This window comes from Schistocerca cancellata, chromosome 11 (assembly GCF_023864275.1).
Source record: "Schistocerca cancellata isolate TAMUIC-IGC-003103 chromosome 11, iqSchCanc2.1, whole genome shotgun sequence".
In the NCBI taxonomy this organism is placed as follows: domain Eukaryota; kingdom Metazoa; phylum Arthropoda; class Insecta; order Orthoptera; family Acrididae; genus Schistocerca; species Schistocerca cancellata.
Window position 1 is genome coordinate 148,305,962 of NC_064636.1, and position 14,858 is coordinate 148,320,819.

A 14,858-nucleotide genomic window follows, 5' to 3' on the forward strand; every position below is an offset into this window, starting at 1 on the left:
TATTTTCATTCAAGAAAGAGCGACACATGTCACTTAGGTGAAAGACTTGCTTCATGAAACCTTCTGTAATGACTGCATCATCTGTAGACCATTTCAACAAGTATGGCATTTCAGATCCCCAGACCTAAATCCATGTGACTTCTGATTGTGGGGATATCTGAATGACTGTGTCGATCAGGAATGTATTTGGTCTTTTCCTGATCTGAAGGATAGCATAGAACAACATATCACTCTGATTATGCTCGATAGGATGCAAGCAGCTGTCCACCATGCCACATTACAGGTGCAGCATGTGGCTGACTAAGGAGACCATATTGAACACATGGTGTAACTTGTGACCATATACTAATAAACATACTCGAACCATTATGATAATGTGTTTGTTTGTTTTTTCCTTTTTCTTGTACTCATGCCATATTCTGATTGCCTACAGCACCACATTTTCACCTGGTGGCAGAAAAGCGGAACTTATTTTTTCAGCATACTCCAAAAGTGCACTGATTGATGAACATACCTATAATGTTTTAGCATCCTGTGATGTATACTGTTCATGCTGCAGCACTCTGAACACAGATGTTTAATTGAAACCACCAAGCATTTAGGCACCCAATGAGTCCTCCTTTTGAATTAGATAAGTTGCCGCCAGGCACTCATTGGGGTAAAGGGTACAGCCTGTAAACTTATATGGAGAAGAGTGCAGTTGAGTAACTTTAAAGTGACTTCAAGACAGGTGCACTCAGCAATACAAGAGCAGTGCTGGCCCCGTATCAGGTGATTGGGTCTTTTTAGAGAACCTGGCAAAAAAAAAAGGAAAAACTAAAAAAATTTCTCCCTCTTTTGAATGGCCATACCAAATTATACATTTGATGTTGCCACTCACAGAAGAATTACATTTGCCAGACTGCTTTACAACTGTTCAATTAGGACAAGCAGCACCACTCCTGCCTGCAGCATCAGTAGACACACTGTGAGTCAAACCTGGTGCTGCAAGAGGTCCACAGAAATGTAAGAATGATCTGCTTCCAGTATCACTTAGGGACACCTTGCATTCTAGGCACCCACACACCCTGAAATTTTTAGATTACACACAATATTCTCTGACTGAGCCCTTAATGTTCTTCAGTGATAAAACGAAAATTACCTCTCTAGGTCCTCCCTTATCAGCAATAAATAAATACTATGCGATTGAAAGTCTTGCCTTGCTGTGCCTGGCTTATCAGTATTTCACTTATTTTGTGTGCTCTGTGTCTTATGCTATTGTCTTGGAGGTGGAATAATCAGAGGGCTGCAGTTGTTAGCTTTTCATCATGGTATTTTGTTTCCTTATACAGTATGTATACTTATTAGCTACACTTCAATACTTTTAACATTGCTCTATCAGACCTACAATGGTGGTTTGTCTCTTATCGGGTACCCTCCAAGTGTTGAGAAAGACTTACAACAATATTCTTACATGCCACATGATGTGTCAAAATGATAGCAGAAAATTGTGTGCTGAACATTCCTGCACTGATGTCACTACAGCCATGTGCGAAAGTGAGAGGATGGGGCCTGGGCTATGCCTCCAACCAAGATGGCTGCCACAGTGAGCAATAAGCTTTGGTGTGTCAACCATACTAGATGACTGCGCCACCTGCCGCAACAGACGTTGCAATAACACCTTACCTAGTATTTTTTCAGTTCTGTAAATGGATTACATGTATATGGGCCAAGCCTCTATTTTGAAGAAGGAACAGCTTTCTGGAGGGGGCCCAAGATCTGGCATTCACTTCTCACTTCGGCAGTGCCCCCTCACTGTTCTGAATGAGTTTTGTTCAGGTATAAAGTGTATACTTGCCAAGCTGTGTGTTTTAGTTTCAGCAACTCCCCTGTAATGTTGTAACACTTTCTGTAAAGCCCATTATAATGCATAACCATTTCTCCCCTTATCTTGTCAGTCGACAAAAACAAGCACTACACACTTTTGTCATGAACTCCTCAAACTGTTTACTCATATAAATAGAGCTGACTGCTTCATTAGTGCTACTGTGATTGTAGAACTACATAAGCAGTTATCAAGTTTTTCCCAACAAAATTAAGTTCAAAGTTCCTAATAATAAGAAAATCATTGTCTGCTTTTCAACTTCAAACTATACATTTATATTTCAAGTATTGCTATAGTGTTAAATATGCTAAATATTGCACTCCCTGTAGAAAGTGAGTTTTAGTATGTCAGCTAACTGGTCTACAAGGCTTTAACTTTCTTCATAACTATTCTTCATTTGCCACTGATCAACTGTTGATCATATATTGGTGCCGAAACTGTCTTTGTGGATGTCTGAAATTCCTCTGTTATTGTGTGAATAACTTGACTGATATGCGTTAATTATCTAAATACACTAATATGGTTCTGTATGTATCATTCAGTCATTAAGTGTTGCAGAGATTACTTAGTGAAGTGTTTTTTCTTTCATAATGATTTCTTCATTGCGCTGAACAACTTCAGTAACACAACAGAGTTTACTGTACACAGTAACCTCATTACTTACTGCTATTTGTATATATGCTGTAGTCAATACTCCAGTTAACAATGCCGTTGCAAATGTCTAATAACTGAACAAACCAGGTGTCAGTCTTGTGTGGTAACATCAGAAGGCAGCATATTTTCCTATGGAGAAAATGTAACTCTTATTCAGTATATCTGCACCTACTGTAACTGTTTCCTGCAGATGAACAAGCAAGTATATCCAACTACCACAATCTGTTTGGATTTCATGACATCTAAGTATCCTGTGCAACATAAATAAAAGATCACTTTTTCAAAATGCTGTAATTGTCTCCTACTGTGATACACAAGTTTGAAATTTGGTTCAAAGGTTTCTACAACATTCCTCTATAATGATGCAAGAGCACTATGTGACTTCACCCACTGGATCAGTGACACTTAACATAGCAACGTTTCAACACAGGTGAAGTGTAAAGTGGGTTAATGATGCCATATTGGCACCAGCTTCCACAACAATTAGTAACCCCACCGTGTCTGTGTCATACGATGATATTGTCACTACACCTCCTCTTGCCCACGTCACACCTTCTTTTGATGCCTGTGTCAGGGAGATGGGGAGGGGAGAGGTGGGATGGGAGAGGGGGAGAGGAGAGGTGGGGGGGAGAGGGTGACAGGAGAGGGGGAAGGGAGAGGGCGAGGGGAGATGAGGAGGGGAGAGGGGGAGGGGAGAGGGCGAGGGTAGAGGGCAACGGGGTGGGGTGAGGGGTTGGGGAGGGGAGAGGGGAAGGGAGAGAGAGAGAGGGGGAGGGCAAGGAGAGAGAGGGGGGAGGGCGAGGAGAGAGAGAGAGGGGGGAGGGCGAGGAGAGAGAGAGGCGGGGGAGGAGAGAGAGGCGGGGGAGGAGAGAGAGGCGGGGGAGGAGAGAGAGGCGGGGGAGGAGAGAGAGGCGGGGGAGGAGAGGGAGGCGGGGGAGTAGAGAGGGGCAAGCCAGAGGGGAGGAGAGAGGGGGAGGAGAGAGGAGAGAGGAATGAGAGGGGAATGAGAGAGGGGGAGGAGAGAGGAATGAGAGGGGGAGGGGAATGAGAGAGGGGGAGGAGAGAGGAATGAGATGGGGAGGGGAATGAGAGGGGAGGGGGATGATAGGGGTAGGGGAATGAGAGGGGGAGGGAATGAGGGGGGAGTGGGAGAAGGGGGAGGGGAGAAGGGGGATGGGAGGAGAGAGGGGAGGGGACGAGAAGGGGGAGGGGAGAGCAGGGGAGGGTTGGGTGGGGAGGAGAGAGAGTGGGGATGGGGAGAGAGAGGGGGAGGAGAGTGAGAGGGGGAGGAGAGTGAGAGGGGGAGGAGAGTGAGAGCGGGAGGTGAGGGTGGGGGAGGTGAGAGGTAGGGGGAGGTGAGAGGTAGGGGGAGGTGAGAGGTAGGGGGAGGTGAGAAGTAGGGGGTGAGAGGTAGGGGGAGGTGAGAGTGGGGGGAGGTGAGAGATAGGGGGAGGATAGGGGGAGAGGAGAGATAGGGGCAGAGAGAGAGGGGGGAGGAGAGAGAGTGGGAGGAGAGAGAGGGGAGAGGAGAGAGAGGGGGAGGAGAGAGAGGGGGGAGGGGAGAGAGCGGAGAGGAGAGGTAAGGAGGAGAGAGAGGGGGAGGATAGAGAGGGGGAGGATAGAGAGGGGAGAGGGGAGAGAGAGAGGGAGAGGAGAGAGGGGGGAGGGGAGGAGAGAGAGGGGGAGAGAGGGGGAGGAGAGAGAGGGGGAGGAGAGAGAGGAGGAAAGATTGAGGCGGAGGAGAGAGGGGGGAGGAGAGATTGGGGGAGGAGAGAGGGGGGGAGGAGAGAGAGGGGGAGAGGGGGGAGGAGAGGGGGGGGAGGAGAGAGGGGGGAGGAGAGAGAGGGGGAGGAGAGAGGGAGGAGAGAGGGGGGAGGAGAGGGGGAGCAGAGAGAGGGGGAGGAGAGAGAGATGGAGGGAGGGGGGAAGGAGGGGGGAGAGAGGGGGGGAGTGTGTGTGTGTGTGTGTGTGTGTGTGTGTGTGTGTGTGTGTGTGTGTGTGTGTGTGTGTTGTATATCAGGCAATGAGAGGACAGTATGTTTGTGAATAGTTTGTGGGCTAAGAGCGTTGCTTTGTGAAGCCTAAGTGCAGTTCAGATCTCAGCCATGATTATGTTTGGACATGGATGTAAGGAGCTCTAAATGCATGTGAAAATTGTACAGAATAATGGTTAAAACTTGACCACCACATGCTGCAAAGAACATGTGAGTGTGTGAAAAAGATGAACACATTAAATTCCAGTTTTAATACGTAAAACTGTGACTTTTGAATAACCAAAATCCACACGACCTGTTATGAAGGTGTGACCACAAACTGAACATTCATGGAGGCCAAATTTTGTAATATTTGAGAGAACATTCTGACACAGATGATCTGTTGGTCAATCCTTTTGGTAATGGGTTTGGTTAATTACCATAAGCTGACTCTTATGACTGAATGTGACTGTGTGTGAATGACAGAACTGTAACTTAAAATTAGCATGGACTCTGCATTGTTTTGTATCAAAGAAGTGCCAATAATTTGAATTTTTTACTCACAAACTACTTTCAATTAATTGCTCAGCTAACCTGATACTGAAAAACATTTGTTGCACTTGTTGGATTCATATAATGTTGCTGGCTCTACTACAGCTTTTCAAGGAGAACATTATTTACTTTTAACAGGAAAGGTTTGTGAACCACACTGCAGAACAAGAAATTCACCACAAGGTGAGTGGAACTGTTTTCTGTTGGATGAAAAACAAATAAACAAGCTGCTGCACACTATATGGTGAGTAGTAATCAATCCATTTCATAATATCGCCAGCCAGTGGATAACTTCATACCTGACCAAAAGAATGCAAAAAGTTGTGCTTCTTAACTCAACCAAAGTGATCTGGAGATATTATTCAGACTGGGGAGAAAACATATATGGGGTTCCCCAAGGCTATTGTTCCTCATATACGCAAACGATCTCCAGTCTCATATACAACAAGCAGAATTAGTTCTTTTTGCTGATAATACTAGTATTGTAATCAATCCAACCATACATGCAGAACTGAAGAAATATTAAACAATGTCCTTAAAAGTATCATTGACTGATTTTCTGCAAATGATCTCACACTCAGTTGTAAAAATACACAAGATTTTCAACTCTGCACATCTAGGGGTTGCTACATCAATAATGAGTGTAAAACATCCTGTGGAAATAATAAACTGGGTAGAAACTTCAAAAGTCTTTGGTTTTCATACCGATGAGAATTCAAACTGGAAGAAGCACATTTTGGAACCCCTAAGACAACTTAGTTCAGCCACATTTGCACTTCAAATCATTGAAAATCTTGGGGCGAGACAAATCATTAAGTTGACATTTTCCATATTTTAATTCAATAATGTCATATGGAATAACACTTTGGGGTAAGCCATCTTTAAGAAAGATTTCTGATAACTCTTCTGTGGCATGACCATGGAGGGGTACAACACTGACACGAGTAATAAAACAGTAAAGACTAACTCTAAGACAGCCCAGTTCAGTAACACCCCTGATTCCATCTGTTCATCTTTGTGGAGCATCTTAAAAATGTAGCTGTACAGATGGAGCACCTTAAAAATGTAGCTGTCCAGAGAAACTGTGATGCGAGTCCTTGATGCCTGCAGGCAAGCTATACTGCTCCTCTTGCACCTGCTAGTACACTTGTGAAATCAGAGAGGTGTCAAGGGATTGCCTGTCTGCAGATGCCTAGGTCTCAGTCACAGTTCATATCTGTACAGATACATTTTTGAAGCGCTCAACAAAGGCAGGCAACTAACACTGACAGTGATATCAAATGGGGAGGGGGCACGGAGTCTCATAGGCACACTGCCATCTTATTCATCCATGTGTCAATGTCACAACCCTTCTCTATAAAGCCAAAGGAGGGCATGAAGCAGGATGGCAGCAAAAGCATAAACACCCTTAAGTGCTTAGAATCACATTCAAATTTCATCGAATGGATCTGAACGGTAGCTTGGGGGCTCACCCTGAGCACCAGAGCAAAAAGTGCAATAGTGCTGCACATCACTTCACAGAGTTGTGATCACATTCAGTCGACATGCTGGCCCATGATATCTCTAGAGGAGAGTTGAATCATCTGGTTGGAGGGGGAGGAGGGGTGTCAGCAGTATCAAAGGTTGTCAACAACATTGTCCTGTTGCTCACTTCACCAAGGAAAGTGGAGTTTCACTGACACTTTATGTCACACTCCAACAACTATTCATGTCAATTCTGAGTGGTAGTGTGTCTGAAATGTTTTTCTCGGGCCTCCATCAGAAAAACACATGACTGCAACACTGGGCATTGTGGTTCAAGGTTCCATTGCCGAACCATAAAGAAGGGTGAAATATGGGTAGGATGGGGTGTGACGACATTCCCACTCTGCGAAATGTACATGGTGGCATTTGGCAGAACTGTGGTGAAGTTTGGTGCCAATGTGACATCATTAACCCACCTTACACCTCACAAGAACTTCTGAGCTCTGCCCCTTTTTTTTTGCATGTGTCCACAAATTGCTGTGGTAAGCATAACAAGGCCCGCGGGTGACAGCACAAAGTGCCATGATTTTGCACCACTAAAGAGAAAGACTGTAGGCACCTCTGAACAAAATTTAAAACTTCTGCATAGTAATAAAAGACGATTACAGCTTATCACAGAAGTGAGTCTTCAATTGTGTTGTGTAGTGTATAATGCACAATCTAGTAGGATGGAAAGGTCTGGCTTGTGAAGCACTGTGCCATGCACCTGCCAGCAGCTGGTTATACATCCTAATGCACACTGCTGTGATGAACGAGGGTAACCATGCTGTGTCACTCACTACACGCACTAGTTTGAAGAGACAGACCTACCTGTCTGATCCATCCTGAGACTCCTGATACCAATTCAAAGCAGATCACATTGATCAGAAGTAGTGCACAATATTCGTAGCTTGTCTAGACAGTGCTGTGAATTGATTTTGGTGGTCAAATCCTTTAAACTTCCATCAGCCATGAGATGTCACTTTTTGGCAGCACCACTGATTTTTCCTTTGCCTTTCCTCTCACCTGCCTAGGTGTACAAACTCTGCATGCAAAGCTCCCATGTGGCCCCTACCCATCCCCTACCCCTCATCTCCTATCTGCTGCTCTAAGGTGGGCAACCATTATATGACATCACAAGGCCCCCTGTCTCCTCAGTCAGGCCTTACTGTGTTAATATGTGTTTCAGGATGCCCCAGCTGGGCATACCATGACCTAATGCTGCATTAATGTTGTCCATGTGGACACTATGCCCATACCTCAGGTAGACGGTCACTGAACCATTCCTATGGTCACAGAACCCTGTCGTTCCTGTGTGCCACAGAGTTCATTTCATTTCAACCAAGTTAATTTTACACACTGGTTGTTTTAAGTTGGATATATGGTCATTTCTCCTAAGCTATTTGCAGATCAGCAGAGTTTTACTGATTGATGCATACTTATAATGCACATGAACTACTTGACTCCTTGTACAATAAGTAACTTAGTAATATAGTTGTAATGTCACTCATGGATGTGATCAGCAAATTTTTATTGAGACCTAAAATAAAGAAGTAGTAGAAGTTGTTCAGAGTCATGTTCACAGTTGTTCCCTAACTGGTTGAGCATCATGAGTCGATTGTCTCACATGTGCAGCAAGCCAGAACTAGTTTGAACATTTCTCATCAGTACAATTCCTTCATGCCACTGAGGGACAAGACTACAGTCGTCCATTCCGTTGATTTGCACTGTAATTTTATATCAGTAGGCCACTGTTGTTGGCTGCAACCCAGCTAATTTTTTGCCCTCACCTGTTCACTCGTACACTCTTGCCATGTCACTGATGCTACTGTTTCCTCTTCTGTCGAAGAGAGATAGTTCATGTTGAATCCTTCAGGAAGTATTGCTTTTCCTCACCTTTTCAGCCATGATAATTAAGCCACTGCCCCCATCCCCCTTCTTACAGCCTTCAACTAGTGGCCCTCCCTGTGGCTTTGCTGTTGGGAGTGAACTTTCATTTTTACATTCCATGTGCATAGGCAGTAATCAGTTGCCTTTCTAATCTTGTCACTAAGTAGTGACAGAAAACTACCATATTTAATTAATGGGGCTAATCCTCTCTATTCAATGTTCAAGTCACCCTGTGACTTAACCCTACTAATGCTGGAAGTCATAAGTAACAAAATTTGTTCATCAGTCAGATGTTCATGTGCCCCTTGTGTCATCTATCTACTGCATGTTACTGGTTAAGTAATGTTTGTACATGCACATTTGAAAGAAAATAACGATGTCTACTGATGATATTTCTACCTGTCCTGTTACATTTTGAACATAAATATGTCACATCTATATATATAATAATATTTACTTCTTTGGCTTCCAGGGTTACACTTTGGAATGCATCATCACAACTACTGACTGGAGTTCTCTGACATCACTGGTACCCTTTAGCCACAATAAACCCATCACTTCATAACCCATGTGAAAGGACAAATTAATTTGGGTTTTGCTGTTATGCACGTCAATTTTTGGTACTGCCAGAATTATACACTGACTGTAACGCTGTCTGGCTTTTCTTCTCCTCTCTGATTTGCCTGTAGTATGGGCACTGCAAGAGAAGCTGTGAACACAGACTATGTGAACTTCCTGTTTGTACACAGGGAGCTTTCTTCTAAAAACTGAAAGACAATTATGTAGTTTTTCTTATGGGCTCTTGCAAAGAAAGATAGTTACACATGGAAGCTTGTGTGCATATTCTAATTCACCAACCCTGCCTACTTCAGTGTCATGTGAATTGATATTACTTGGCATTCCATAACACCCATGGCATATCATATTTGCTACTAAGTTACTATAAGTAAGATTGTACAAAAAACTGTTAAGTTACATTATCATGGCATAAATATACTGCTGATAAAATTGAATGAAGTGTGCCAGCTCTGTTCTGCTCCTACAATACAATATTACTAGTTACCCAAGATCCAGTACCTAATGCTTTAGCCAGATTTTGCATGTAATTATATGAACCAATACAATTTAGATTGAAAAACAGGACATGTCTCCCCAAGCACAACACTTAGATTTATCTGTGTATTTGTTTCATTCAGTTCAATTTACAGAGAAGTGATTTGTAGACAGGCACTGTGTATGTGCGGTTGGATATGGGTGTGTGTGCGAGTGTATACCTGTCCTTTTTTCCCCCTAAGGTAATTCTTTCCGCTTCCGGGATTGGAATGACTCTTTACCCTCTCCCTTAAAACCCACATCCTTTCATCTTTCCCTCTCCTTCCCTCTTTCCTCACGAAGCAACCATCCAATCAGAGGGGGCCAAACTGATGCATGTGTGGAAGGTAAGTTGCACATCTCGCGGCAGCTCTTGTCTGCCACAGGACAAGTGATGCCTTGTGGCATGAGGGACAGACATGCTTGAAACTACCGCTCCTGCCTCCCTACACCCGCAAAGCATCTGTCTTTGCTTTATTTCAGTATCCAGAGCCAGCCTACCATAGTAGTCATTGGTTTCTTAATCCTGACAATGGAGAGGATAGCTATCGAAAGCTCAATTGTCATATTTGAAATGAAGTGGATTAAAAACCCAAGAAGATTCTATACTGTTATTGTAAACCATTTTATTCACTGTGACACAGCTTCCCTTGTGTGGGCTTACCAATGTTGGTCCACTCTAAATCATGACAGATCTTACTGACTACATACTTCATACACAAGAGTAGCAGATCTATAGTCAAAGTTTTACAGCCATACCCCTCAGTATCTCTGAGATTCAGTGAGGAGTATGTTAAATGTGTGCATAATATGAGTGTCATCCACAAAGTAAGTTCTGCTTCTATTTCTACCCATGACAGGGCTACGATCACAGTTCCGAGCATGCGCGGCAGTTACTCTGACTCCAGGAGAAGAGATGTACGCCATTTTCAGATCTCTGCTGCCAACATGTGCTTTGTTGAGCTTCTTTATAATGTCAGCAGTAAATGAAAATGCTGCTGCGTGTGAAATCAGATCTGTGATTCGTTCTCTAAATGCAAAGAAAGTTAAACCAAAGGAAATTCATCGGCAAATCTGCAAGGTTTATGGACAAAATGTTATGAGTGATTCAATGGTTAGAAAATGGGTCAAACTGTTCAATGAAGGATGTGATCAAGTGCACAATGAACAACGAAGTGGACGCCCATCTGTGGTTACTGATGAACTGGTTCACACAACTGAAGAGAAGAACATGCACAACCGTAAGTTTACACTTAGTGTCCTTGCTCACAATCACTAATTCATGAAATTGTTATTGAAAAACTGAAATTTCGAAAACTTTGCTCATGTTGGGTACCCAAAATTCTTACTGAACAACACAAAAAGTAACGGATGGGCAGTGCACTTCAGTTTTTGACATGCTACAATGAGGAAGGGGATGGTTTTCTTTCTCGGATAGTCACGGGGGATGAAACTTTGGTATCGTGCAACACCCCTGAAACAAAATGGCAATCAACGGAACGGAGGCACACTTCATCCCCAACAAAGGTTAAGCCTAAGCAAATCTTGACACCTCAATAAGTCATGTGCACCATTTCTTGGGACAGAAAACGTGGTTTACTGATTGATTTCTTACCACGAGGCCAAACAATCAATGCACATGGTTACTGTGAGACCACTAAGAAATTGCGCCACACTATACAGAACAAGCACCAAGGATTACTGTCAAAAGGTATTGTTTCTTTCCACAATAATGCCCGACCTCACATGGCAAATGTGACCAAACAACTCTAACAGGAATGTCACTGGGACGCTTTTGATCATCCTCCGCGCAGCCCGGAAATCACTCCTAGCGACTTTCATCTCTTCTTACATCTAAAGTCTGTCCTTCGTGGGTTAACACTTCAATGATGATGACGAGCTGAAAGAACATGTTACCACATGATTGAATACACAGGCGGCAACCTTCTATGAAGAAGGCATACAAAAACTTGTGCCAAGCTATGACAAGTGTCTACAAAATTTCAGAAGCTATGTAGAAAAGTAGTTTAACAGTTGTAGATTTTTGTACAATAAATATTTTTTCTGTATCTGTACACGTTTGTTTTATATAACCGAACGGTTCTTACTTTGTGGACATACCTCGTATATTGCAGTTTAGTCAGTACACAGCTTTCTTAGTGAATGTGGTCAGCATATTGCCTATATATTTGGTACTACACAGTTTTTACTTTCTTAAAGCTCCTTCACTTAACTAAAACATAACCTGATGGCACTGTCACAGAACAGAACTTCAGCAATACTTTCATAATTTTTTCAACGGATTTAGTATTTTATCATTTTGTTTTGACTCTCAGTCTACTAAGAAGAAATATTTACTTCACCCAACATATTCAGACTAATATGGGTTAACTCTAATTAATCCTGTGAGCAAGGCTAAACTTACATTCTAATCCAATTATTGATTAAGAATCAATACATTGCCCCTTCCACCTCAGATGATATGACCTTCCTTTTTGGCATAACTCACAGAAGCCAGAAACTAAGTTCAAAATTGCTTGAAATTGCTTAACGTGGGACACTGACTACCAGTGGGAGGCAGTTCCTTCTAAATTATATCCTTTTATTGTATAACACTTCTCCATGGTCCACTGTAATGGCCACCACGTGGAGTTTTACAGCTTTGTACCATCAGTGCCCAAGGCACATGCTACCAGACCAGTGAAGCCTCTCTCCAGCAACAAACAACCACTTCCCACCACATCTCATTGTGTTGCCCTGCAGCTGTATGTGTCTAAAGAGTCTATGAGTTTAATCTGTATAGGCAACATACAACACTACAAGCCAGCTGTTATTCCTAGTACACTCAAAAATCTGAAATTGTTATAGTAAGTGTTCATTGGCCCTCAAAACAGAAGTGTTTTAATCTTTTTAAAAATTCAGCCTCCTCTGACCCTTAAGCTCCTTATCAGGGCAAAACTGCCTGTCCAAGGGAGCGTCTAGGAGATATGTTGTAAACTCTGGAAATCTTCGTTCCTGTGTAAAGTGAAAGGTTGTGCAGGCAACCATCTGCTAGACGCAGCTCTGAAATATTTCACTGTAAACATTGGGATGGAAAATTCTCTTCTTCTCCAGTCAAAAGTTGCTATCTAGCTGAGGGGCTGCTCTGATAGTATAGGCTCCATAACTCATGTGTTGCTGGACAAGCACTATTCACACGGTTTAGGTCTGTCGACTAGAGATGCCTTGCAAAGATTGCCTACAACCCTCAACCAATAAAAAGTGTGGAAGAATGATCATGTGGGAGCCGGTAGATGAGGGCTGAGCAGCATTTTCACAATGACCACCTCAACCCAACACTCCAACGGAAAAATATTCAGCATCTTGTTCCAGTGACCTGTAGACACAGGATCATTCGCAACAAGTGCAAGAGGTCTTAAACCTCACATAATTTACATGTGAGGTATGAGGAGTGAGTTATGAAATGTAGATGATGAACCTGGAGTAATACTATGCCCTCACATGGTCAATTCTGCATGAATAGTTATTTTAACTGCATCACTTACATCTACATGACAGAAGGTACATTCCACTGTACCAGCTACTAGCATTTTTATCCCATTCCATTCACATATGGAGCATGGGAAGAGTGATTGTGTAAAAGCCTCCGTGCATGCTGTTGTTAACCTTACTCTCACAATCCCTATGGGAGTGATATGTAGGAGAGGGGTTAGTACGTTCCTAGAGGCATTAATTAAAGCCAAGTCTTTGAACTTCATTATTTGGGTTTCTTGGAATACTTTACATCTACCTTCAAGAGCCTGCAGTTCAGTTTCTCCCATGGATCAAACAAACTTGTCACCATTTGTGCTTTCCTTCTTTGTATATGTTCAATATCCCTTGTTAGTCCTACTTGGTGCCACACACTTGAGCAATATTCTAGAATGGGTTGCACGAGTGATTTGTAAGCAATGACAGAATTTCCCATGTATTCTACAAATAAATCAATATCTTCCACCTGCTTTATGCACCACTGGGCCAATGTGATCATTCCATTCCACATTCCTATAAAGTATCACAACCAGGTATTTGTATGAGTTGGCCCTCAGCTTGCAGAGTATCGATGCACATGAGAGTGCTCCAGATAGCTGCAGTTATGTGTTCAACTACATTTTAAATTATCTGCTACAAAGAGCAGCACAGACAAACATTCCAGGAGTAAGAGAAAGAGTTATGCAATCACACCTCTACAAATGACAAAAATAACAAAGACTGCAATTGTGTGCTGGCAAAGGTAATCAAGAACAGTAGAAAAAAGGGAAAAAAAGGGATCACCACAATATCTGTGACCGAATTCAAATGCCTCGCTTTCAGAAAAATTTTTGTATTTTTCATACAAAATCTGGACACTGGAACTGAACAAACAGAACCCCTAAAACTAACAGCAGGGGAGATGGACTAAAAATTTCTTTTTAATGGGCAGATCCCATTAACATAGTGGCAAAATATCCAACCTGGACAATGCAAAATGTGGGAACATCTAAAGAACACACGTTTCAACGTTTCAAGCACCTAGGTGAAAGTCTCAACACAAACATCAACACGTAGACAGAAGTCTAAGAAATTTCCAAAAACAGACAGATTACATCAGAATACTTACAAATCTAAATACCTGTATATCAGCATGCCAAATTCAGACACTACACTATGGTAGTTAAATGTTGATGTTCATGCAGCACAGACAACTGCAGAAACAGGTTCACACATAGAGAAAAAAAAGAAAGATACATTTAAAATTAGACTAACTATTAGAAAAAGTCATTCAATAGATTTACTGAGAGCCATGGACTAGGGAGGAGAAGGGATAGCAGTGATAGGGGTGGGGGAAGATGCTGTAGTGCCCTTCTAGTAGACAGACACACTGTTGATGTTCATACCCACATAGAATGCTGCACATTGTTTGGAGCTAATTTGATGGACCCCATGAGAGCTTTCACAGGTGATCCTGCCTTTCATGAGGTAGGATATGCCAGTAACAGGACTGAAATGGGTAGTAGTGGTAGGATGTAAGGGGTAGGTCTTGTATGGACAGGTCTTGCATCCATGTCTTTAAAAGTGATATGACCATTGGTGCAATGGATTGGGGTTAGAGGTGAGACTTTTAAATTTGCCCCCATCACTCAACGAATCCTCTGTGTGATGAGTAGCAATCTATCCTTATTCATACTGTTATTGCCAACTTGCTATTGGCACATTACGGTTTGGAAAAAAGATACCGGAACAGAAAATCACAAGTCTCATGAGAGAAAGGAGTACATACATACCTAGGGAAGTGAGGGATCAGTATAGAA

The 14,858-nt window shown here is 42.7% G+C and overlaps 1 protein-coding gene across 2 annotated transcripts in view; it reads right to left on the minus strand.

The window, feature by feature from the left end:
* The window catches only part of LOC126108803 (uncharacterized), a 244,045-nt gene that overhangs the window by 171,987 nt on the left and 57,200 nt on the right, over positions 1 to 14,858 (minus strand). The gene's annotated exons all lie outside the window — the stretch shown is intronic.